We start from the raw sequence: 26997 nt of genomic DNA on the forward strand, positions 1-26997 counted from the left end.
GAGAGGGAGGAAGGGAGGGTCTCTTCCCAGGAAGTAAGGCATTTGCATAGTGGATGAAGCTTCGGTCAGAGAAGGGCCCATTGAGGGTTAAATAAGTGAGAAAAAAGAATGCAAAACATCAAGACTCAGTAATGCCAAGAGGTTAGGTCTATTGAAAAGCCAAGGACATTTGGCTGAGCTGTGGTGAGGGAAGTGGTGTTAAATTCAGGCATTTCAACTCTGACTTTGGGCAGACTTCAAAACGAACAGGCTAAACTCCTAGCAATGATGCCGAGTCTTGTATATCCGACGGTCCCAGGGGACTGCCCTGCCTCCCCCTCCCCTGAGTCCCCCGGAGCCCCCCTCCCCACCAGAGCAGTGAAGGAATGTAGGTGGAATCTGCCCAGGCTGGGGGGCTGGGGCTGGACCAGGACCAGAGATAACAGAATTCACAGCCCAAGTGGGCCAGCGCCCAGGGGCTCAGAAAGACAGAGAGTTTGCAAGGCAGGGAAGATATTAACCACCCAGCCTCCGGGTCTGTACCTGACTCCAAAATTGCAAGATGTTGTACGCTTTTCCCTCGGGTTTTTGACTCCTTTCTTTCTTTCTCCATTTCCCTCCTTTAAGTGACTGTGCGCTCTGTTTCTCCGCTCAGTGAGGAGGAGAGGTGGGGGCTGGCGAGGGGGGAGAGGATCAGGAAGCCGGAAGGCACAGCTCAACAACCCGACCTTCGTCAGCTGCATGAAAATCATTCCAGATTTGAAAAGGGCTTTGGTGAGATTTACTGTTGGGGTGTCTGCGACTTTGCCAAACAAGATTCTTTTGTCTCTCTTCCCTCGTGCCTGGGTCTGCCAGTCTCCCCTGAGCTCTGCTACTTCTGAGGAGTCAAATCTTAAGGGAAAACACAGTTTGGAAGAAGGTGTTTCACCGAGGGACAGAGAGCAGGCTGTCCGATGTTTATGTAACCTGGCGGAAGGGAGGCTGTGTCTTGAGACAGAAGGTGGTGCTCTGGAAATAAAGACTGGAGGAGGAGAAGGGTAGAGAAGAAAGAGGGAAGGAAGGAAGGAGGAAAGGAAGGGACAGATTAAAAAAAAAAAAAAGGGCAAACAAGCCATCACTTTGAGGTCGCAGGGAAATAAGTACATGAGGAAAGGAGTATAACATAATATAATATAGATGCATATTTCCAAATCTCCCCCCACTGTCTGTTAGAATTATGGAGCTCTGAACAAACAGCCTGGCAGAGACATGAACTTAACCTTGAAAAGCAGGCAGGTTGGGAGTTGATGGCGTTTAAAACATTCTAAACAACAACAAGCCCCCTTGTTTATGCAGTGAGGTTCCACCGGGCGCCTGCGATTCATACTCAAAGCAACCAAGAGCTGAAATGTATGTCACTAAGAACAGTCGGGGAAGCAGAGCATCTGATTTAAATGAAAACAGGGTACAGCGGGGATGGCTGTTTGCACCAGGACTCACTTCTAATTGGGTTATTGAACCCAACCCAATCTGCCTCGTAAAAGCTTGAAACTCAACTCCCAGGCTGATTCAGGGGGGAAAGGCCCTTAAAACCCCTTCTTCTCCTACAGGGTCTTGAACTTGGAATGTAGGCCAGATCAGATGGATATTAGGAGGCTATCCGAGGCGTGCTTTCTGTGTGCATGCACAGAACTTCCTTGCAGCCCCAGGGAGGTTTCTTCCCAAAGTCAGGCCCCCACGTGTGTGCACCCCACAGGAGCATCTGTGAGCACCAGGAAGGGGATGACTGGAGCCCCCCGGGGAAAATGCTTTTACAGTATTTCCAACTGTTCTGCATTTCAGCATGAATATAAGGTAGAAGAGACAAGGAAATGAAGGGAAGACCTGCCACTCACTGAGTGAGGACCTACTAAACGCCCCCAAGGCCTTGGGCTGAGCGCACCTTTTGCATTTAACGCTGCAATTCACTCCGCTTAATAGCTGCTTTTAGAACCCTGTTTTAACACATGGCATGTCCTAAGGTAAACTGCCTTCAAGGCCATTTCTCTTTGCAAAGCCAGCTGTGAGGAGCTGGAAGGCACACAGCTGCAGACAGCTGGCGGGCGGGACTGTCAGGGGATCCTGGCAGGAGTGAACTCAGGCCGCAGAAGGGAGGGTGCATCTGAGTCCACGTCTGAGGGAGGGGCTGCTTCTGCCTTTGCTGGCCCCTGGCTTCCACTGCCCTTCTTGTGTATCTGATGGACCCGAATCCAGTTACCTGGGAACTAAAGCAGGTTTCCCCAAGTCCTCTTTCTACATTTTTAGTTTCCCATGTAGGGTGTTAAGATTTTACCCTCCTAAGACCACTTCACCCTTTGACTCCCTCTGACTTGCAAATCATCTCTCTGAAGATCTAGAAGACGCCTTTTGTGGGCTGTAGCAGAAACAGGGCAAAACTCTTGAAGCCAAAGAAGGTTCTAGAAGAATGCCTGGCAGGGGGTGAAGGAGGCACTCCCCCTGTTGCCAGTGAAAGATTTGCCCCCAGGCACGAGGACAGAATCTACCCTGGTTTCTCTCCATTCAATTTTTCTAGAGCCACTCTCTAAAGGAGCGGCTTGAGCTCTGGGGACAGTGCCCAGTGATTTAACCTCATGGGAATTCCCTCATCATCAATACAAAAACTAATACAGCTAGAAAATGCTACTAGCCCTTCCCAGCATGGACTGTCCTCAGGCTTGGCTTTTGAACTTCATTGCTGAGACTTATTGGGTTAACAGAAAATGCTCTGAAAAACATGTCCTGAGCAGGGAGAATAAAGAGGTCACAAAATGACCGAAGAAGCAGCAGCTCCTCATTGACCATGGGACCTGGCCTGAGCCTTGGGTCCGTATACCCATCGTTGTCATGTTCAAAGTACCCAGAAAAGCCAAATTTCCTGCCACTCTGGTGGTTCAAAGCTAGCCGTGCTCGGGGAGCAGTATCCAAGGTCAGCCAAGGTGTGGGGAGAATCTCAGGCGACAGACAGGAAGTATGTGTAGGGGTGGGAGCCAAGGAGGTCAGCAGTAGTTCAGGAAGGAGATTGTGAGGTGGGGCAATAGCCAAAGGTTCAGGACACAAGTTGAGAACCTGGCAAGAGTGAGAGGGAGTCTGTACTGATTAGGTACTGGTCACATGGCAGTGTGCTGGGTCCAAGCCAACTTTTCATCTATACCAAGGCAATGGTCCACTGCCCGGGACACATAGAATACTGATGCTTTGTATTTGTTTTGTCGTTTACGAAATCTCCGTGCCCCGATCCTCTCAGGTAAACAGGGTAGGTAATATTGTTCCCATTTAATTGACTTTGAAGCTCAGATTAAGAGAGATGAAGAGATTTGCCCACTGTTACCAATGGCAGAGACAGACCTAGAGCTCAGCGCTGGTGATGCCGAGTTCAACGCTCTGTCTCCTATATCGTATGACTCAATAATGTTGTTTAAAAAGAAAAACTCGAGGGAAGGAAGGACTGGATAAGGGCAGCTTCTAGAAACTTTTCCAGCGGTGCTTCCGTCACCTGAAATTGCTCCACCTGTTTTCTGCCCCTTGGTCTTTTCCTCAAACCACAACATCACCAGCAATCGTTTATTTGGTCCACTCTGGCCCTCTGATCATCCTCGAGCTCAGAGGGTGTCCCATGACTGGAAGCTGTGCTTGGAGACAGAGAAAGGTGCTCCTCCCAAGGAGGAGTCCTGCCTTGCTTCTCTGAGGGTTGGAGGACAGTGCCAATGAGACCACATATATGAAAAATTTTTTAAAGTGTGAAGCACTGTATATAGTCATTCATTTGTTAAATGACAAAAAAAAATATTTTTAAGTGCCCACACTGTGCTAGGTACCATGTTTGCTGCTGAGGATACAAAGGTGAATAAAATATACCCAAATAGAGAAATGAAAAAAAAAAATGTGGTGGAAGTAAGCCACATATCGCCTGGTTATTTGGTCCCACACACTGCACAAAACCCTGAACGTAGATTGTCTTTTTAATTCTTCAACATACCCCAAAGAGGGCGTTATTATCATCCCAATTGACAGATGAGGCACGAGGTTCAGTAACGTGCCCAAAGAAGCCTGGATTTGAGGCCTGGGACCTTGACTCCAGGGCGAGTGCTCTTGCCTCGTAAGATGAGCTGTGATGCAGGATAGAGTCAGAGATGCAGGCTTAGGTGAAAGGATGATGATAAGGGAGCTGGGACAGGCTCCACGGAGGAGGGATATCTGAAGATGGGGAACTTACCAGGAGGCAGGGGGATGGTAGGGGGTCTACCCCAGGCTGAGGGAAGAGCATGTAAAGGGGTGTGACATAGGACCAAGGGGAAGCAGCAGGCGACAAGGAGCTGTTTCCTCAACCTCTTCATTTTCTGGGTTCATTTCTCATGTTTTAATATCAATGTGTAAAACACTTCTGCTCTGAATTTCTATGTTTTTCTTTCCATTAAGTAATAACTCCATTCAAGGAAAAACCATTCTGGGTGGTAAGGAGGGTCACTATTTATTTATTTAAAATGTGGGCAAACCCCTAATCAAAACTATCGTCATCTAAGCTGGCGTTTCCCCCAGTGTGTGCTTTGTGAAAACTTTTGCCTAAGGCTTTCAGACTTGGTTTGCTAGTTAAAATAATATAATTTGGCAATTGCTGAGGCTTTGTGTGCGTCTGTTGTGTGTTTAAGTGGAACCTCATGGCAGATTGGGAAAATCAGGTCACAAAGGCTGCTTGAGAGCTACCACCCTTTGGAAATTCATGATAGGATTCCATCTCTCTGTGTTCCCATCTTCAACAAACTGGAACCATTTTCATCATCTTTGAGGTCATCGTTTTTGACCCTGGGTTCTGTAGAATTCCGTAGTCATTATGGGACCATGGGTTAGTCCCCCTGGGGGAAAACTGTTTGGGATGTGTATTAATATGGTCAAACAGAAATAGGTAGACGTGTATGCAGAATGCATAAAGGAATCCAGGAAACTGAAAGTAACTTAGAAGGTTGAGCATTCATAGGAGTTTAACTTGCAGGAGGCATTAGATGAGACTGTGGGAAGTGGTGCTGAACAGGGAGGCAAACTGGCATTACCTGCATAATTTCTATCCTCATTTGAACTTCCACTGTTAATTTTGAAACTTACCTTTTAACTGTTTTACCATTCAAATCTATTACCTTTAGAAGAAATAACAGATACACCAAGAGTGCTCCTGGTGACTGGTTAGTGGTTCTCACTTTTGGGTGATAAGCTAACGCTTGTCCTTTTCAGGCTTTGGAAACCAAGCCTCAGAAGTTGGGTGATGTGGATAGAATCAGCGAAGAAATTAATAAGGAAAGATGGAACTAAAATTCAGGTCTTAGGACTTCCCAGCCAGTGATTTTTATAAGAGATCTTGTCAACAATCTGTGGCTTGCTTTCACTTCTTTGGAAAACCTCTTGGCAGAATATAGGATCTCAGGTAGAAATAGGATTGGCAGAATAGTTCCACTGGCAGAACCTATTCATAAAACTGGAATCTTCCTCTCTGGAGACATACGAGGAAAGTTATCTTTTGGGTATGACTTTAAAGAAGAGCTCCCTATCCTGAAGCAGGAGCATGTCTAAAACTTCCTTGATCAAGTTCTATCATCCTGAGGTTCCACTGCGTAGGGTTTCTTGTCTTCACGGTGATCAAGGAACCGAGGAGAGCATCGCACTCAGCCATTCTTACTGTTTTTTATTTGCCCCGGCAAAGCATCGACCTTTGACTGTTCCCCATTTCTTTCTATTGCCTCCACCAGTTGCATGTTCCTAATGTTGCTGCATAAATGAGTCTAATTAGGAACATAAGTCTCAGGCTGCAGAAAATCGCTTAGCTGCTCTCCATGAACACGGAGTTGAAAGGAAATAGAATTAAAATGCAGAGCAGAATCACAGCATCCACCTCTCCTCCTCCTCTCTCTCTCTCTGTCCCCACTTCCTCACCGCAGTAATTCTCTTCCCTCCATACTCCTAACCAGCATCTTGCCCCTTGGATTTTCATCTCCACTCATGCTTCTTTTATAGTCTCTTCCTACGCCTTACAGATGATGTAAAGCAGATATCTTCCCAAAGTTACTTCTGCTTTGTGTAGTAAATCATTTCCAGAGGCAAACTCTTCTCTTTTGTTCTGCAGGACTTTTTTTTTTTCTCCCCTTTCAGGTCTCATGTCGATCCATCCATTTACTCATCCCTCAGTATTTAATGATAGTTTATCAAAAGCAGATCTATTCAGACCAGGCGTTCGCCAACGCACAGGGAACATACTTCACACTTTGCACCCACTTCCGTCACTGTCGGAGCTGGAGGAGGGAGACTGTGTTCAGCTTTCAGTACATACGAGACCCTGGATAAGTGCACAATTTGTGGGCACGTATTATTGATATATTCTTTTTCTGGAGGCATAGCTAGCTGAAAGAGATCTGAAAAAAAAGTTAGTCCCTCTCTGTCTCTCTAGGAGATTGAGCCGATTTGAAATAATGCATAATAAGCAATAAGATATTAAAAGAGGTGAAAATCTAAGAGGCTGTGCCCACTTAGGGAAGGTTTGCATTGATCAAAAAAAAAGCTCGTTAAAGAATTAAGCTGAATTTTGAAAGATGGGTAATATTTGGATAATTAAAGAAGATGGACAATGTGGAGAATCTTTTATTTTCTAGACTGTGTTTTAAGTGCTGTATATATGTATATACATGTGTTTTAGCTTATTTAATCCATATGGAAACCTATGATGTAGTACTATTAGTGTATTCATTTTCTGGATGAGTAAATTGAACGGAGAGTTTCAGTCACACAGCTCAAAATTGTCAGAGTCAGAATCTGAAACTAGGTGGACTCACTGTAGAGCATATGTGCTTCTTCAAAACATTTTTCTATTGAAGCATATTTCATTTACAATATTCGTTTCAGGGGTACAGCAAAGTGATTCAGTTACACATATACATACATATGTATTTTTCTTTTCAGATTCTTTTCCATTATGTTATTACAAGAAATTGAATATAGTTCCCTGTGCTATACAGTAGGTCCTTGTTTATCTATCTTATTTATAGTAATGTGTGTCTGTTAATCCTCAACCCCCGATTTATCCCTTGCCACCCTTTCCTGTTTGGTAACCACAGTTTGTTTTCTGTCTGTGAGTCTGTTTTTGGTTTGTAAATAGACTTTGTATCTTTTTTCTGTAGTTTCAACATGTAAGTGATATTATATATTTATCTTTCTCTGTCTGACTTACTTCGCTCAGTATGATAATCTCTAGGTCCACCCATGTTGCTGCAAATAGCATTATTTCATTCTTTTTTTGTGGCTGAGTAGTATTCCATTGTAAATATATACCAACCACATCTTCTTTATCCAGTCATCTGTCGATGGACATTTAGGTTGTTTCCATGTCTTGGCTAGTGTAAATAGTGCTACTATGAACATTAGGGTGCATGTGTCTTTTTGAATTAGAGTTTTCTCTGAATACATGCCCAGAAGTGGGATTGCTGGACCATAAGCTAAGTTTATTTTCAGTTTTTTAAGAATCCTCCATATTGTCCTCCATAGTGGCTGCACCAATTTACATTCCCACCAACAGTGTAGGAGGGTTCCTTTTTCTCCACACTCTCTCCAGCATTTATTATTTGTAGGCTTTTGAATGATGGCCATTCTGACTGGGGTGAGGTGATACCTCATTGTAGTTTTGATTTGCATTTCTGTAATAATCAGTGATGCTGAGCATCTTTTCATGTGCCTCTTGGCCATCTGGATGGACAGAAGACCTAAACAGACATTTCACCAGTGTAGCACATATGCTCTTAACCGTTGTGCGACAGACTCCTCAGGGTAGACAAGATGGGTGGAATAGGAGACGGGCCAGGTCTGTGAAAGAACCAGCTATGGCGGAGTGAAGGATGAAATGTTAGCACGCCTTACTTCACCAGAGAAACAAATCATTTCCTAAAAATCTCTCTGCTGTTTATCTGGGTTTTAAAAGGAATCTCTGATGATCCTTGCAAATTCAGCCCCAGGAAGCCACAACAATGGGTTAACTTTTTTCCTTGGGCTAAGTTTTATTTTTTCCCCTGGTAAAAATAATATTTAATACAGAGCTCAGACTGTTTGATTTATCGCCTGTTTGAAAATCCTTTTCATCACTGTATATTTTACCAGTAAATATTTAATCCTTGGCACCAAATGCCACCCTGTTTATTAACTTGAGAGTTCATATTTTATAGTAAACTAGATTCTAAAATATCCTATGAAGAGAAGGCTAGTTTACCCACATAGTTCACTGAGAAATTCTGCCAAAAGAATCTCCAAATGATACCACTTGATTACCCTTTTAATTATTGAAAATCTTGACCACTATAAAAACAAACTTTCCTTAACAATAATATCTATATTATATTACACTTGCTGTGGAATCCCAAGTTTTCACCCCAAACAACTGTCGTATGCCCCAAAACATGACCAGAATAAATGGCCGGGCTGGAGGCTTCACGCCTTTGCTTGGGTGGCCTGACGATTCTGTTTTTCTGTCTTTGAGGCTTTAGTTTCAAAAACTTAAAACCACTAGACTCAGAAAAGATAAATCTTTCTCAGTTTGCCTCAGAAAATCTAAACCAATAAAATCTACATCGGTGGCTTCTGGAGACGGTTACTCCTCTGTGTCTCAGGAATGGGCCTTTGAGTGTGGCCATTTTTTCCTTCTGGACTTTTGGAGTTGTGAGTTGTGCTCTGTAACATATTCTAAATTCTCTTTCTCTGAGTTTCCTGTTCCCTTTGCCCTTTCACAAACCCTCTATTTTAAAGCATCCTATGCCTTCCTATGTTCTGCTCATACCATTCACTTTGGAGGAACTGTCCCTTCTCACCTTTCCCCTTATGACTGAAATCATAAATGGCTATCATTTTACTCCAAGTTTAATACAGAGAGCTCTCTCATCTTTCATGAAGACTTCCCCAATTTTAAGAATTTAACTACACAATTTCTTATACATATCTTAATTCTTAATCTACTGTCACCTTGTGTTTTCAAGAATTTCCATTTTTATTCTTTCCTAGTAACTACTAGAAACCTTAAATTGTCTCAGTTTTTGAAGTGAGGAAGATTTCTGGGAAATTGGAGAAAGATCAAAGCTATAAAGACACCGCAATCCTAATAAAATCAAAATGAAGTAGAGAGAATGAGAAATAACTATAAAAACAACCATTCATGATCTGGTTTGAGTGCTGTTTGTTACATTTAGTAAACATTTGATAAAAAGGGATTTGCCAAGAGTGTTATGCGTGTGTCTGGTAATGCGTGTGATAGCATGTTACAAAGCATAAAGATTTTATAAATGATGGCTATTAATACTGTGTATAGTAGGAGATCTTTCAACATAACTCTACTTAATTGGCTTGCTGGGTTAATGGACATTCTTCACTCTCTCTGTAAGACATTCTGACTGATGCCCATAGCATGGTGAGTACTTGTAACTAGTAAGCGACTTTTTAGTAAGCCTATGCAATTCTGCTCAGAAAAACCATATGTTCACTAAGAGTCAGTTGAATTTACTCCCAAACTTATTTATTCCAGTTGTACTTGGAGTTATAATTATAAAATTTAATTTGATATTACATAAAGCAATGGGCTATGAATGTAAAAAAGCATTTATTTGAAAACAGAATTGAAATATTTTGGTAAGACTCAAAGACAAGTTATTTTAGGATACGATTGATTGGATGTGAGAGAGAGACAACGTAAAAATTTTGATTAAAAATATTTTACAAATCTAGAATTCTACACTTAGCTTTCTTTACAAACAAATTTAAGTTCTGGCTTCATTTTAAAGAAACAAAACTGGAGATTGTGAATGATGCTTTAACAGTATAATGTTTTTCAACTACAGATTGCACATCCTTTTCAAGGTCATATGGAACATTCACTGAGATAGACCACATCCTGAGATGCACCTTAACATATTTGAAAGGTAGAAATCATACAATGTCTGCTCTCAGAATACAGTGGAATTAAACTAGAAACAGAAAGATAACTGTAAAACTCAAATATCAGGAGATTAAATAACAGATGTCTAAATAGTACATGGGTCAAAGAAGAAATCTCAAGAGAAATTTTAAGATATTTTTTAACTAAATGAAAATAAAAACACTACTTATCAAAATGTGTTTTGATAAGAATGTAGTGACAATAATATTTCAGGGAAAACTTATAGCATTCTAATATATGAATGCATATATTAGAAACGAAGAAAAATCTAAAATCAATAATCTAAGTTTCCACCTTAAAACTAGAAAAAGAAGAGCAAATTAAATCCAAAGTAAGGAAAAGAAAGGAAATAATAATTAGAGCAGAAATCAAATTGAAAACAGGAAATCAATAGATAAAATCAGCAAAGCAAAAGTTGCTTCTTTGAAAAGATCTATAAAATCAGTAAGCCACTAGCCAGACTAAGAAATAAAGAGGACACAAGTTACTAATATCACAAATGAAAAAGTTCTACCCCTACAGATCCTATGGATAGTAAGTGAACAATTTTTTTGAAATATCATGAGCAGCTCTATGCCCACAAATTTGCTAAGCTAGATGAAATGGACCAATTTCTTGGAAAACACAATTTGCCAGAATTCATACAAGAAGGAACAGACAATCTAGATAGGCCTATATCTGTTAAAGAAACTAAATCAATGATTAATAACTTTCCAAAACAGAAAGCCAGGCTCAGATGGGTTCACTGGTACATTCTATCAAACATTTAAAAAAGAAATGATGCAAATTCTCTACAACCTCTTTCAGAGAATCAAAGTAGAGGGAATATTTCCTAACTCACTCTATGAGGCCCTAGAATTACCCTAGTACTAAAACCAAAGATATCATAAGAAAGAAAACAAAAAACAAACAAAAAAAAACTATAGACTAGTATCTCCCATGAACAAAGATGCAAAAATTCTCAGCAAAATATTAGCAACTCAAATCCAACAGTGTATTAAAAGAGTTACACATTGTGAACAAGTGGAATTTATCCCAGGTATGCAAGACTGGCTCAATATTTGAAATCAGTTAATGTAATCAACCACATTAATACAGCAAAAAAGAAAAATCACATGCTCATATCAATGGATGCAGAAAAAGCATTGGACAAAATCCAAGACCTTTGCAAAACAAATTCTCAGTAAACTAGGAATAGAGAGTAACTTCCTCAACTTGATAAAGACTATCTACAAAAACCTAAAGCTAACATCATATTTAACGGTGAGAAACTTGAAGCTTTCCCACCAGGTACAGGCAAGGGTGTCCCCTATCATGACTTCTTTTTAATATCAGACTAGAAGTGCAAGCTAATGCAATCAGACAAGAAAAGAAAAGATATACAGATTGAAAAGGAAGAAATAAAACTGTCTGTTTGATGATATGATCATCTATACAGAAAAATCTGAAAGAAATGACAAAAAAAAAAAATCCCCTGGAACTAATTAGCAGTTATAGCAAGGTTGTAGGATAAAAGATTAATATATAAAAGTCAATCACTTTTTTATATATCATCAATGAACAAGTGGAATTTGACATTAAAATACAATACCATCTACATTAGCACTCCCCCCAAGTAAAATACTTAGGTATAAATCTAATTAAATACATACAAGACCTATATGAGGAAAATGACAAAACTCTGATGAATGAAATCAAAGAAGTAAATAAATGGAGTGATATTCTATGTTAATAGATAGAAAGACCCAATATTGTCAAGACATTAGTTTTTCCCAACTTGATCTATAGATTCAATCCAATTGCAATCAAAATCCCAGCAAGTTATGTTGTGGGTATCAACAAACTGATTCCAATGTCTATATGGAGAGGCACAAAACCCAGAATAGCCAACACAATACTGAAGTAGAAGAACAAAATTGGAGGACTGACACTACCAGACTTCAGGATGTACTAGAAAGCAAAAGTGATCACAACAGTATGGTATTGAGGAAAGAATTAGATCAATGGAATAGAACAGAGATTCCCATGAACAGACCAATATATAGTCAAATGAATAAATATAGTCAACTGAATTCTGACAAAGAAGCAAACATGATACAATGGAGCAAAGATAGTCTTCTCAACAAAAGGGGGCTGGAACAACTGGGCATCCACATGGGAAAAAATCTAGATACACACCTTACATGCTTTACAAAAATTAACCCAAAATGGATCACAGACCTTAATGTAAAATGAAAACTATACAACTGATAGAAAATAACAGGTGAGAACCTACTTGATCTTGGGTATGGCAATGACTTTTTAGATACAACACCAAAGGCACAATCCATGAAAGAAATAATTGATAAGCTGGACTACTTTAAATTTAAAAACATCTGCTCTGCAAAATACAATGTCAAGAGAATGGAAAGATAAGCCACAGACTAAGAAAATTTTTTCAAAAGACATATATGATAAAGGCTTATGATCCAAAATACAGAAAAACTCAGCAATAAGGAAAAAAAAGAAAACCTGATTAAAAACTGGGCCAACGAGCTTACAAGACACCTCACCGAAGAAGGTATACAGATGGCAAACCACCATACAAAAAATGCTCCACATCATGTGTCAGGGAAATGCCAATCAAAATAATAGATACCACTACGCACTTATTAGAATGGCCAAAATCTAGAACACTGACAACACTAAATGCTAGTCATGATGTGAAGCAAGAAGAACTCTCATACATTGCTGGTGGGAAGACAGAATGGTACAACAGGTTTTTTTTTTGTTTTTTTTTTTTACAAAACTAAACATACTCTTACCATACAATCTAGTAACTGAGCTGCTTGGTAGTTAACCAAAGGGATTGAAAAATTATCCACACCAAAACCTGCCCATGGATGTTTATGGCAACTTTATTTGTAATTGCCAAAACTTGAAAGCAACTAAGACATCTTTCGGTAGGTGAGTTGGTAAATAAATGCATTACCTCCTAATAATGGAATATTATTCGGCACTAAAAAGAAATGAACTATCAAGCCATAAAAAAAAATATGGAGGAACCCAACTGCAAGTTACAAAGTGAAAGAAGCCAATCTGAAAAAGCTAAATACTGTATGGTTCCAACTATTTATTGCATAAATGATACACTTTAAAAAATTAAGTTTTTTTTCTTTTTAGAGCAGTTTAAGGTTCACAGCAAAATTGAGGGGAAGGTACAGAACTTTCTCATATACCCTCTGCCCCCACACAAGCATAGTGTGTTATTTATACAGTAAAAACTAAGCAGAACACTGATCTGCAGATCTATACTCAAAGGAGTTGTTGTGGTCCTATATTACAAGATTGGCAAATAAGTTTATATTTCTATTTGTTTTTAGTTAAAATTAATGTTTATGGTACTTTTAAAAATAAGTCCCTACCTATAAATTCTTAATTTGAATGACTTTTCTGAATAAATATGAAACTAAGTACCCTTAGTTTCATATTTATTGCTACTGAAGCATGTTTCTGTTAGCTATCAATGTTGGACAGAGCTTGGTCCTAATGAGGCAAACCCTTTGTGATACCTTCTGACCAATGACTTTAATAGACACCTCACCAAGGAAGGTATACAGAAGACAAATTCCTTAGATACAGGAATATCTGGACACTGGAGAGAGCATCAGACAGTAATTTAAGATCTAAGAACAAAAACAACAAGAAGCCTGTCTCTCTGGTAAAAGAGCCTTGTTTATGTTCTGGCGTGGTATGACCCCTTAAGTCTGGACTAGATCAAAACTAATGGGAGCTCTGGCAGACGAGTGGCACTGTAGCCTGCAAGTCCAGCTGTCAAGCCAAATCAGGTGAGACGCTGACCCAGGATGATTGATGTCTCTGAAACTGGAGGGAAAATATGAATCATAGTTGAAGAAAAATACCCAAAGGTCATGTCCAGGGAAGTTGTGCCAAATGTTGGGTCTAAGGGCTAAATGAGGTTGTAAATGGAAAGATGAGTCAAAGGCACAAAACTTACATGATTGGAAGCCGAATGAGAAGTTTATTAGGAGATTAGTCATAGCTAGGACCATGATCAATGAAGGTATTTGAGAGACTTGTTTTTTCTCTCTGGTCAATTTTTATTTAAGAACCAAGGAGATGGAGAGAGGCTTGGGAAGGTTAAAACTTGTAATTTTCTAGTGTTATATTTATATATAATACATTAATATATGTAACCAATTTATTGATGAGTTTTGCTGAAGATAGAAGCTTCAAGGGGTTTAATTTTCTATCACTGTCCTCATGCTGAATTTGCTTTTCATCCTGGATAGTGACCCACGGAATATTATCTTGGACTTTCTATAACTTCTTCCGCGTTGGGCTCTTTAAGTAGTTTGGTATCTACTTCTGAGATTCAGCACGTTCATCTTACAACTTCCATCTCATGTTACATCCAAAGTGGTCTCTACCCTTCCATGCGGTGCTGGACTTGACCATCTTGGAGTGAGGGTGAGGGCTGTATGGCCTGGCTCTCAGGTAGCTTTGCCCTTTTCCTCCTCCTGGCAGTAGTTTCTCAGGTGTTGGGACAGGAGAAAGGGAGAAAGAAAACATCTTTTCTTTTTGACTGGGCAATGTGGCAGTCTTGCCCTGGGATGGTCCTGGTGGCTATTCTAGCTCATTGTCTGTGAATATAAGCACATGGATGTTTGGTCTCACATGCCTTACTGATGAGGAACTTCTCCCAAAGCAGCTTCCCTAGTCACTGGTGATGCCTTGTAAGACTTGGCCGTACCTTCCTGCTGACTCCCGGGAGGTGGTATCTTGCTTCACGTCTCTGGTGTTTTGCTGTTCTCAACCTGCTGTGTCGGTTGCAGAGAGGTTGTAGCACGTAGTCTCTTCAACTCCCTGTGGTCCACAGGCATGTAGGATTATTTCCCGAATCTCTTCAAAACTGAGAACAAAGGGTGCCAATCCTGTCCCCACTCATCACTGGTAGAATCCTGCTATGTCAGCTCTTCCTAGTTCTTGTGTCCACCACATCCAGTAGCCCAACAGGCATCTTCTGGTGAAGCAGGTATCCGGCAATGGAATTAAATACGTGTCTTCTCATTTTACTGGTACCCTCAAACTTTACAAAGTGATTCTTTCTTGGGCATGGGGGGAAAAATCCTCTAAAATCAGGCAGAGAATAGCTCTTCTTCACAAGCCCTGGGGTGACCCTGAACACTTTCTTTTACCAAGTTCTCTCCACATATTGGCAAGCTTAACAGGGGCACTGGTTTATAGCAGGGCTGGCCCTAAGAATTGGCACTGTTCAGTAAGCATTAGGTTGGTAAACGACACACTCCTCCCTGATAATTCTCTGAAATTAAAATGGGATGTGTGTTTTTTTTTTTTTTTTTTTTAAAGACTTTTTGAAGACACTCACCTTAAGTCTTAACAAGAAAATCTCAACCTGATTTTCTCTCACCTATGCTCTGGTAGCAGTGATTTTGAATTACATTTTTTTCCTTTTTCATTCATTACCATTGATCATGTAAAGCACTTTCTTGGTTCCAAATAATTTATTGGTTCCAGATAATCCAGGGTCAGACTTACTTCTAATGAATTCCATGAACCACATCTGAGAATTGGCAAGTATAAACTGCTCAGTATAGACCAATTCATTGTACATTTCTTTGAACTCAATTTAGTATACTCTTTTTGTTTTTCTGCTGTATGCAAGTACTGCAGGGTAACCAAAAAAAGTCATGATTCCAGGCTTCAAGGTATTCTAGGCAAGTAGAAATAATTTTTCATAAATATGTAATTTATTATTTTTAGAGAAGTCATTGGATAAGGCAGTCAGGAGACTTCTTTTCTGGGGCCTTGCCACAAATGTTGAGGCTGTGTAACTTTTGACAAGTTCAGTCAACTCTCTTTGACTCAACTTTCTTGTTTATATTACTAGGGTATTGATTGGGCAGATTGATCTTGAAGGGTTCCGTTCCTAGGTTCCTTATTAATATGAGCTGTAGAGATGTGCTCATGTCCTCTGCCATTAAGAGCACCCTCCCTATTTCTTTTCTGCTTCAAATTTTTTACCCTTTTCTTGAACGATATGTAACTAAAAAAAAAAGTTTGAGGATTACCGCAGTAAACATTTTCTATGACTAATTAAAGGAAATGATGTCCTGAAAATGTATAGGAATGTGTTGAATCTATAGATGATTGGGGAGAATTGAAATCTTAATAATATTAAGTCTTCCAATCCATGAATATGATAAGCATCTCCATTTATTTAGATCTTTGATTTCTTTCACAGTGTTTTTCAGTTTTCAGCATAGACAGCACATATTTTTAGAAACACTCATACCCAAGTATTATATAGTGTTTATCTTTTGGTGATTTTGCAAATGGTATTTTGAAAATATTCAGTTTCCAATTATCTGTTACTAGTATGTAGAAATAAAATTTTTAAAAATTAACCTGCAATCTTACTAAATTCACATATTGATTCTAGTAGTATTTTTTTAATTGTCTGTAAATAGAAACAGTGCCTTCCTTCTAATATTATATAAATTTTACTTATTTTTCATTACTTCATTGACTGATTGACCATCAGTATGATTTTGAAAATGAGTAGTGCAAGAAGATGCATTTGCCCTGTTGCAAAACTTAGGAGGAAAGCCTTCAGTTTTTTATCTTTAAGGTTATTCTGGTAAGAGTCTTTTATCAGGCTAAGAAAGTTACCTTCTATTCTTAGTTTGTTGAGAATTTTTAATCACAAAACAATGTTGCATTTTGCCTTAAATGCCTTTGTATATATATTGAGGTTATCATGTTTTTTTTTTTTCCCTTTTACTCCATCAATATAGGGAATTACATTGATTTATATTTGAATATTGAGCCAGTCTTGGATTTCTAAGATAAATCTCTCTTGATCATGATATATTATCCTTTTAATATATTGTCATATTTGATTTCCTAATATTTGTTAAGGATTTTTGAAAATTGTTTATCAAACCAGTTATAGTTCCCTTGTAATGTCTTTGGTTTTGGAGTAATGCTGGCCTCATGCAATGAGATGGAGAGTATTTCCATTGCTCCTATTTTTTTGGAAGACATTGTGTAGAATTTACATTATTTTTTCTTCATTACATTTTATATATAGACAATGATATCATTTAAGAATGTTGAAAATATATACCTCATTACTTTTTCTTGCTTTATTGCATTGGTTCTGTACATCAGAAATATGTCAAATGCTAGTGCACTTTTTATCCTTTTGATGAGCGTGCCGTCAGTATTTCACCATTAATTACATTGAAATATGATCTTGGTTTGATATGGTTATTGTGTTAAAGAATGAAGTCTCACTTTGCAAGGTTTGTTTCTATCATGGATAGATTTAGAAGTTTATCAAGTTACTTTCCAACATTTAGTTTTAACAACTTCATTGAAATATATTTCACGTATCATACTATTTACCTATTTAAAGTGTAAAATTCAATGTTTTTTAGTGTACTCAGAGTTATGCCATCATCACCAGAATCTAATTTTTAACATTTTCATCACTCCAAAAAGAAATCCATAACCATTAGTGGTCACCCACATTTCCACCTCCCACTATCCTCTGAAAACCATTAATCTACTTTTTGTCTCTATAGATTTGCCTATTCTGGGAATTTAATATGAATAGAATCATATAATATATGTTCTTTGTGTGTGTGTGATTTATTTCACTTAGCATAATGTTTTTAAGGTTCATTGATGCTGCAGCATATATCAGTATTTCATTTTCTTTTGTTCTCAAATGATATTTCACTGTATAGCTTTACTAAAGTTTATCAGCTGATAGGCATTTGGGTTGTTTCTACTTTTTGTTTATACTGCTTTGATATTCATGTATATGTCATTGTATAGGCATATGTTTGTGTTTCTCTTGGGTAACACAAAGAGTGGAGTACTGGGTCATCTGGAAACCATATGTTTAATATCTTTGAAATTTCTAGACCAAGCATCTTTCTCATTTTAAACCAGCAGTGGAGGAGAGTTCGAATTTCACCCACATTCTTATCTGTCTTTTTGATTGTAGCCATCCTAGTGGACGTGCAGAAGTAGTCTCTTATCAGATATCTGATTTACAAATATTTTCTCCCATTCTATGGGTTGTCTTTACATTTTTTTTATGATTTGATTTGCAACACAAAAGTTTTTAAATTTTGATGAAGTTCAATTTGTTTTTTTTTTTCTTTTGTTGTTTGTGCTTTTGTTGTTGTATCTGAAAAATCATTGCCTAACCCAAGGTCATGAAGATTTACTATTTTTTTTAAGAGTTTTATAGTTTCAGTTCTTACATTCATATCTACACTCTATTTTGAGTTAATTTTGTGCAAAGAAGAGGTCGAGTTTTATTCTTTTACACGTAGATATTTTTTCCAGCACCATTTGTTGAAAGGACCTTGTTTTGCCATTTAAATAGTTTGGCATCATTCCAAAAAATCAATGACCTTAACTGTAAGGAGTTATTTCCAGCCTCTCAGTTCTAGTCCATTGATTTACATCTATCCTTATGCCATTACCATACTGTCTTGATAACTGTAGCTTTAAAATAGTACACTTTGGAGTCAAAAGTGTAAGTCCTCCAACTTTGTTCTTTGTTTCAAGATTGTTTTGTCCATTCTGGGTCTCCAAAATTATTGATATAATTAAATATGCAATGAATGTTTTGACAATCAATCATCATTATTGAAATCATAAAGGAAAAAAATTCTTTCACTACAAACTTCTGTAGCATATTTGACTAAAAACTGCTGTATGTGATAAAGTGTTATAAATCAATCTAAAAGGCACATGAAATATAAAAGTATTTGCAAACTATGTGAAACCCAATGGGTCAATATGCTTAATTTATGAAGTATTATAGTAAGTTAACTAGTAAAGTTAATGTAGTAAGAAACATGATAAACATTCAAATTTAGAAAAGCATAGGAAGTGAACAGATAATTTATGAGGGAAATTTCAATGGCTAATAAGCTTAGTCAAAAAGTTCATGATAATGAAAGAAATTGGAATTAAAATAACAAAATAGTTCTTTTTTTTCACGTTTCCAATAAGCAGGTCCATATATTTTTCAGTGACAATAACACATGTTGGTAAGGATTATTTAAACACAAACTCAGGTCTTATTGCTGGAGGGTGAAAATTGGAGCCACCTCACTGGAGGGTGACTTGGCAATGCTTGTTGAGAGACTTATATGCTCACATCCTTTGATTAAGTAACCTCGTTTCAACGTATTCGTATTTAAAAAATTATCAGAGATTTTCTCACAGATTTATGTACAAACAAATACAACACAGTGGTAGTTATAGTGGAAAACTGGAAAATATAACGGCTGACTAAAGGTGAATAATCAAATAATTATGGTCTAGTTATATAATGAGATAACTTGGAGACATTAAAGATAAATAATTTGAAGCAAATTTATAAGACAAATGCTCCTGATTTAATACATTTTTAGGAGCATCTTGTCTCACCTGTAGTATTTGGTGGTGCACAACTACAGATGCTTCATTTTCCTCCATTTATTACCTTCAATCATAGTTTATAGTTTATAATATCTGAAGAAAGTCTTCATAATCTGGGGCTGTAAGTCAGCTAAGGCCATGTGAAAAATCTAATTCAACTGGCTGTATTTTAAAATATCCTCAAGAGTTTTATGGTCCAAGTAATATTGAATAAAGCAAGATCCCATAAACTCAAAAGTCTTTGTTTTTAGGGTATGCAGACCAACTCTCTCATGAAAAGAATGTAAAACATCAAGAACCCAGTAAGATAAGCTGAAGAGAAACCAAAAATCTTGAAAGAAAAGCTGAATATGGACATTTCTTTTGCCCCAAAGTTGTCTTTGCTCATTTAAACTATTGTTTTGATGTGAGGTGTCGGGTATAGAAGTAAAATCTAGAGCCCAAAAAGGTGAGGCGTCTCATAGGAGACTATATATATGGCGGTCCTGGACTGGTGGTACTCCCGGACACCTGGCAGAAGTAAATGCAAATGTTCTACAGAGAAGGCCTGAGATCATTCCTGCAATTTTTTTTTTCAAGTCCAAAGACTAGCATTCTGCCAGTAATTAAGCCCACAAGAAAACAAACTAATATGAAGAAGAACCAACAGAAACAAAACAAAACAAAATGAGAAAATTCATGTAAAGATTTAGATTTTGGAGTATCAGACACAACCTATACAAGAGCCATGCTTTATGTATTTAAGAAATAGGAGATCAGTTTGGAAATGGCTTTGGGTAATATGACATATCATAAAAAATGATACCATGAATTTGATGGAAAAACAAACAGAATACTCCTAGAAATAAAAATGCCCTAATTGAGAGCAAGAAATGAAAAGTCTAATCAAGTGTTTAGTCTCGAAGAAAGATGTGCATTTCTGAGAGTAGTCAGATAATCAAAACCTTTTCATAATACTTCAAAGAGGGGTTCAGTGTTATGGGGTGTTCTTAGTTGACGTCCAGGGTACCAAGATTTCTACCTGGCCAGTATTTCTGGCTTTAAGGAAATTCCGTTATCTGGAGTGGTTAAGTGTCTTTCTTTATGGGTAGGCAACCTCAGGTTACCATCTTTCTTGAATGATGGTCCCTCTTTTAATCCTAGGAAAACGTTAAGGTATAGAAATACATAAGACTAAAGCCCATAATTTTAATAACTTTATAATAATGAAGAATCTGTACATATATCTCATATACTTTAAATATTTTGTAGAATTTATCTCAGATTAATAGCCTTATAACTTCAATTTAAACAATATAATTGAGTAATTAATTTAGACTTGCAGGTTTAAGTTGAAATGTTATGCAAAGGATCGGGCCATATAAGAAAATATTAGGGTCACCATACTTTCGAGTTATAAGAATTATTTAAGATACATAAGAAGTAGTACTCATACAGGTTCTGTTTGTGGAGCCATACAGCTGAATATTAGAAAGGAATTAGAATATATTACATCTATAAATTTAGTTTACTATAAAGTGTCTAGTTTGCTACATTCATAAATGGGAGCAAACATTATTTATAGATCCTTAAAAATGATTGTTAAAACTTATCAGACATATAAATAACTCCATAAGATTTATAATTTGAACTTAGTGTTTGAATTTATAAATTAAACAAATTGAATATCAGTCAAGTTTTTTCAACCCAAAATAATCTTTTCTATGTGCAAAAACTCCTGCAAAAGCATTAAAAAGCTTCATAGGAAGATGTTCAAGCTTCCTTTTTTTGCCTCTTAGCAATGTCTTGGACAGAAGCTGTTTCTGTTCACTTTCAGTCACTAGTAAATACAGTCCCGTCTGCTGAATTTAATTTGTCTTACAATTTCAATTTCATTTCTAATTTAATGTTCATCTCCAATCCTCCCTGCCCTAGCAACCACAAAGCTTTAGCCCAAAGGACTGGTTTTTTCCTTTCTTCCTACATCAGAGTCACTGGGGCTTCCTCCACTGGCATGGTGGTGGAACTAGGTCTCCTTTCCCAAAGGAAAGGGAGAAAAAAATGCCACACACTCCCCATAAGGCTCATGAACCATATTTCTAGTCAATTCTTTGAATCCTAACCTAAATCTTTCTTCCTCTTAGTAATCTTTTTATACACCCACCAGTCCACACAGCATGCTGTTATTGTGTGTATGTGTGCCTGTGAGACGATGGGGGCCGAGAACCCTGAGGAAGTACCCAACCCCAAAGAATTTCAGCTTTTGGGAGGGGGACATGGGTTCCTTGATTCCTCTTTGTCTTCAATGTGAGTTTCTAGCTGCCGGTGACAGGGCATAGGAAGAAAACAGAATTTTGGCAATTGGTGACTATCTCTGAAGGGTTGGATCGTTGATAATTTTTACCTCTATGTTACGAAATTTTTTAAGAAAGGCATTTAAAACAGACATAAAACTTGAGCTCTTTCCGCAATAGTCATAGAACCTGTCTACTTATACGGTCAAGTCTGAAGGCGTGTCACTTTGAAAAGGAAGAACGATGCCATGTATACTTTGGAGTTGGGAGATGTCCTCTCTTTCCTGTCTTCTGAGGAGGTTCTCGTGCTTTGACTTTTCTTACTCAATATTCACACGTTTTCAGATGTCTAGAGCGCTTTTCAGAGACCTGAGATGGTTATCTTGAGAAGGAAACTGGAAGGGGGAAACTTCTAAGGGGATGCAAGGCAGCAGAGCAGCGGTTTCCTGACTGAAGAGCTGGCGGCTTGGAGGGGACGGCTGAAGTGTCCCTGAAAGGAGCCGCAAAGCCAGCTTCCCCAGCTTCTCTTCATCAGGGCAAAGGGTGTGGAGAAATCAAATGCACAGGTTGGCAGGACCAGAAATCTGAAAGCAGGAGAGGATGGGGTGAGGACACTTAGAACACCTAATATTTTCCCACAAATGACTCATCTCCTGTGGACGGACTCCATGACGTGAGGGCTCCGCTCCTTCCTGTCTTGTTTTTCAAGCGCCCTGGGACCCACACTGAGAAGTGCTGGAGGAAAGACGGAGCAGACTGGCTGATGTCAGAGGGATTAAAGAGGATGACATGTCACCAACACACACAGTAGTTTCTGCATCCGACTGGCTCTGAGTGTGAAAGTGTCAGAACTGGGCTCTGCCCGGAGCTGCCGAGGTGTCATGTTAGTGCTGGTGGCACAGATGGAGTCAGGAAGAGGCTTTGGCAGCAGACGCTCCCACGCAGCTCTAGCCTTCTTCTGGGGGCCCGCGATGGCTCAAGTAGCTGTTACAGAGATGCCTGAACAGTTTCATCCCTAATCTTGTGGTTTCCAGTTGCAAGATCCAACTGTTAAAGGAGCTGGTGTGAGTTGATTCCTAAAGTAAGAATTTGTCCAACTCTTTGGGGGGGGGTGTTGGGTTGCTGTAGGAAAGCACTCCACTCTAATTTAGACCTGTCTGATCACTTCACCGTCTCGCTCTGCACACTGGACTCCTTGAGGCTTGTTTCTGTTAAATCAGTTAGACGAAATTGCACTAAGGTAACTTTAAGGAGATTTCTCATGTCATGCCGTAAATACAGTACTTCCTTTTACGTGTGACAGACGGACATAACTTTGACTTACAGCCTAAAGCTAAAAAAAAAAAAAAAACAAACCCAAACAGAAACATAACTTTTTTTTTAACTATATATGTACATTCTTCATGCTTTTCTTTCTTGATTTTAAGGATAATGATGAGAAAGCATTGGGGGTAGAAACTCAAAGAGAAAATCATCTTGTCAATTACTTTGATTTTTTTTCTCATTTTCCAAATCTCTGACCTCACGTAGCCCAAACATCCAGGTAATTAAGCAAAGCTGCATCTACACACATGGTAACCAAATGATTACTGAGCCGTCTCAGCCAAATCGGTCAGCCCTGGCTCCAGAGCGACTACACATTTTTGACCCGCGCCCATCCCAGCACCGTGTGGTTGAAGCAGGAGGGCCCATCTGCCCAGTGTCTTTCATTTCACCTTGCTTCATCTCTCTCCTTTGGGTTATGATGTTCTGCTGCTTTGCCCTCAGGCAGAATCTGAATTTTAATAGTTCCACCCAGGAGTTTGGGTGAGGCGACCATGGGGAGCATTTCTTCTTATCCCACGGTTCTGCTGACCCCACCCCTTGTAGTGCCACTTCCTCCCAGTGGGGCATTGAGACATTCTCTCTCCCAAACTCTGGCCTGAGACTTGAAACGTTTCCCTCACATTCCACTTCAGCCCCATATTTTTCATGCTATGAAAATGGTCTAATTCTCTTCTACACCACACTCTTTGCCGCCTGGCCTTTACCTACCACAGCAACGTGTCGCGATAAATCTCAACACCATCTCTTTTCTTTTCTTTGTGATTTTTCTATCCTTGACATGAGGGTGAAGATATTTTCCTTTGAAAACAACTCCTGGCAATTCTCTGCCCTTTTGTTCGGCTTGGATCTGAGCACCCTGTCATTTCTTTGCGGTCCTCAGTTTTATTTTTGCTCTGGCATCACTGGGGATCATGGTGTCTCACTTAGCAGTGTTAGCCATGAAGCTCTCAGGCCACTTTATCCCTCTCCCAGCCAACTGCGGAAGAAACTCAAGTTTCTCTGATGTCGCTGCATTTGGGCAGATCTTTGCAGCCGTGGAGGTTACTGACCGGATTTTAGTAATATTCCCTCTCCATGTTTTGTTTTTTGTTTTAACCAACAAAGCTTTTCTTGAGTTTTGCTTCACCTAGGTAGGGTCCCCTGGCTCTTTGCGCTCTCGTTTGCCATCCCTCAGTCACTGCTCAGTTGCTCCTGAATCCTTACGACCAGCTCAGCCTTTCCTCAGTAGACCTTCTCAGTCCTGCATCCTGGGCTCATCAGTCCTTCTCGGCCTGGCTCGTCTCCCTTCCCATGACCTCATAGCATGGAGCCCCGGTGGAGCAGAAGGAGCATTACCTGGGTTGGGAAGAGGAGACCCATAGTGCTCTGCAGAAAATGTGTGACATTCGACAAGTTGTAGCGCTTCCTTGGGCCTTTGTTCTTCCTTCTAAACATATGGATTGGATCAGATTATTTATTATTTATTATTTATTATTTAATGGGTCTTCCCTGCTGAGCTGACATGTTGTGAAATGTTGGGGTCTTTCAAAAACCCAGGAAAATACTGTTCGGTGGAACGTTAGTTGCATCAGTTTGCAGTAGTCCATGACAATACAAAGTACAATTACTTTGATTTCTGATCAAGTGGACTAATGATTTTCCACAACACTCTTGTTAACACCAACTTAAGATACACCACCGAGTGAGTTAACCAGTTTTGTTTACTACCATCTCCAACCATTTCATACTGTTCAGCCCACCCCTGACTAATGGAAAGGACCTTCATTTACAAAGTCGTTCATTCATTCATTCATTCACTCAGTCCCTAATTTGTTCACCAAAGGACTGTGCAAGACACTTTCCATATCCTCAAATAATTATACTCAAGCTAACTTAATTTCATTGGTTAAACTCAATCTAGGAACTGGGTAAAGGAAAAAAATAACAGTTCTTGTGTTACTTTAAAAAGCAGAAATTAAAAAAGAAAAAACTCATAAAAGATTAGCTCAATTTAGAATGATCCCCTCAGGCTGGCTCTGGGTTCCCTTGTAACTGGTGTGATTCAGTTCACTGGGATCAATATTAGGGGTTCACTTGGAAACACTGGCCTCACTAGAATCTTAACAAATATACTTTGAGACTGTTACTTTTTATTATTGATTTGATGAGGAATTGTCTGAATAGGTGAGTAATGGTGACACTAAGGAAGATAAGATATTTACCTTTCAGGTGGATTTTCCTTAGACCTCTTCATAAATAGAAAGGGGAACTCAGTGGACAATATATGTGAAAATGTGCATTGATGGGAAAACATCATAATTTCTATCATTTAAGTTGCCAGGATTCGGTAGAGAGGGATAAAACTGGCGGACATGCGGGGAAAGTGCTGGATGACCAATTACTCAACTCTTGGGAAAGAAGCCTGGCCCCTCTTGTGCGTCACCTGATGCAAAAGATACACTTCTCTCTTTGGATAAAGGAGAGCTACTCAGCGTGGTGACTTATAGGATATTGCAGTTTAAGAGCCAAAATGATTTGAATGGGCCACAGCACACTTACAAGAGATATAACTTTGACTTTGAAGGAAATGATCCAAATAGGAGACAGACATGAAATAAGATAATTTGAAGGACATCAAATGAAAATACTCGTTGCCTAAACAGAGAGTAAGAAAATAACCATAAGGATAATTATAATCTACTTGCAAAAATAAAGCAAAATTAAGCCCCTACATGTCCCCCCGCCCCCGTGCATCGTGCATATCTTGCCATAACACCATAACCGCAGGCTAGGATGTCTTCTCTCCAGCCAGGCACACCCACAGCTAATGTTGCTGACTCCTGATTCTGAGCCTGCATCCCCATCTTTTCTCCACTAGAGACAAGGAGAACATTCCAGCTGTTGTGTCTCCACCACTCACCTCTTCCTACAAAGACTCGGCAGGATACCCCTCCAGACTATTGCTTTATTTGGATTTTGAAGCATCCTTCAGAGATACTTGTCTCATCTTGCCCCTAGACTTTTAAGTTCTTGGAGAGACAGAATCATCACATCACCTTCATCTTAGCGGGCAATATTTTTGACAGAGGTTTCTCTTCTGAGTAGAGCGGTTAGGTTTCAGTAAGATACAATCCCAGGCTATTCAGTGCCTTACAATGGCTGCTGGTAGAAAGGAAAAGACATTTTGGGGGTGACATTCGATCTCCTCCCATACTAGAAATACAAAGAAGTCTAAACGTCAACCAGGTTTTAGGTTACTAACAGACAAGCTTTTTCTACTTCAGTGATTTCAGAAATTGGGTGGATTGTTCTTTGTCTCATAAAGAATTCATTTTTAAGATACTGATGGCCTCAGCTCTGGCTGGTGGCCAGCTTCAGGAAGTGTGGTTCACAAGCCATCAAGGAATGCATACTCTACATTCCTTGGGTAATGCAATTCTGGACCCAAATCGATTCCAGAAGTCTGATCTTCCAAGAGGAGCCAATGCTCTGAGCTTGTTCAACAGTCCCTCCAGCACCGCTTCCCTCTCCTCCCCACTACCCCCCCACCCCCGCCCCGCCTAGCACCCCAATCAGCCTGGAAGGGTTAAGCAGCAGATCGAGGAGCTAAGGGAGCAGTTTGGTGAGACCAAAGTTGCAGGGATCTGAACAAGTTGATGAGCTTGGCAGCTTGTGTTTGAAGAATTTGTTTCGTGTTTTGGATAAAGTCTGGGAATTTATCCTTCAAAATTCCTTAGATTTAGCAACATGTCAATGCGCTGTGTTAATGCAAGAGTTTTCTTTTTCTTTTTTCTTTTCTTTCTTTTTCTTTTCTTTTTTTTTTTTTTTAAGGTTAAAAGCCGCCTTCCTTTTTAAGTATGAGTAATCCATCCAAATCCCGCCTAAGGGAACAAAAGGGGTGCCGGTAATTTTCTCTTTCACAAAATGCAGAGACTTCCTCTCTGTCCTCTCCAAGTACTATTCTATGAACTGAAGGGAAATTACACTCCTCACCATTGAAAA

The 26997-nt window shown here is 39.1% G+C and overlaps 1 long non-coding RNA gene across 2 annotated transcripts in view; it reads right to left on the reverse strand.

Moving 5' to 3' along the window:
* The window catches only part of LOC105097560 (uncharacterized), a 205126-nt gene that overhangs the window by 10139 nt on the left and 167990 nt on the right, over positions 1-26997 (reverse strand). Inside the window, exon 1 of one of the 2 annotated variants that reach the window (XR_004133878.2) lies at positions 523-2355. The exons of the other annotated variant lie outside the window; for it this stretch is intronic. This is a non-coding gene — a long non-coding RNA (uncharacterized LOC105097560). Of the gene's footprint in view, positions 1-522; positions 2356-26997 lie in introns of those variants that run through there. 2 annotated transcript variants of the gene reach the window in all.

Source organism: Camelus dromedarius, chromosome 34, assembly GCF_036321535.1.
Source record: "Camelus dromedarius isolate mCamDro1 chromosome 34, mCamDro1.pat, whole genome shotgun sequence".
Lineage (NCBI taxonomy): Eukaryota > Metazoa > Chordata > Mammalia > Artiodactyla > Camelidae > Camelus > Camelus dromedarius.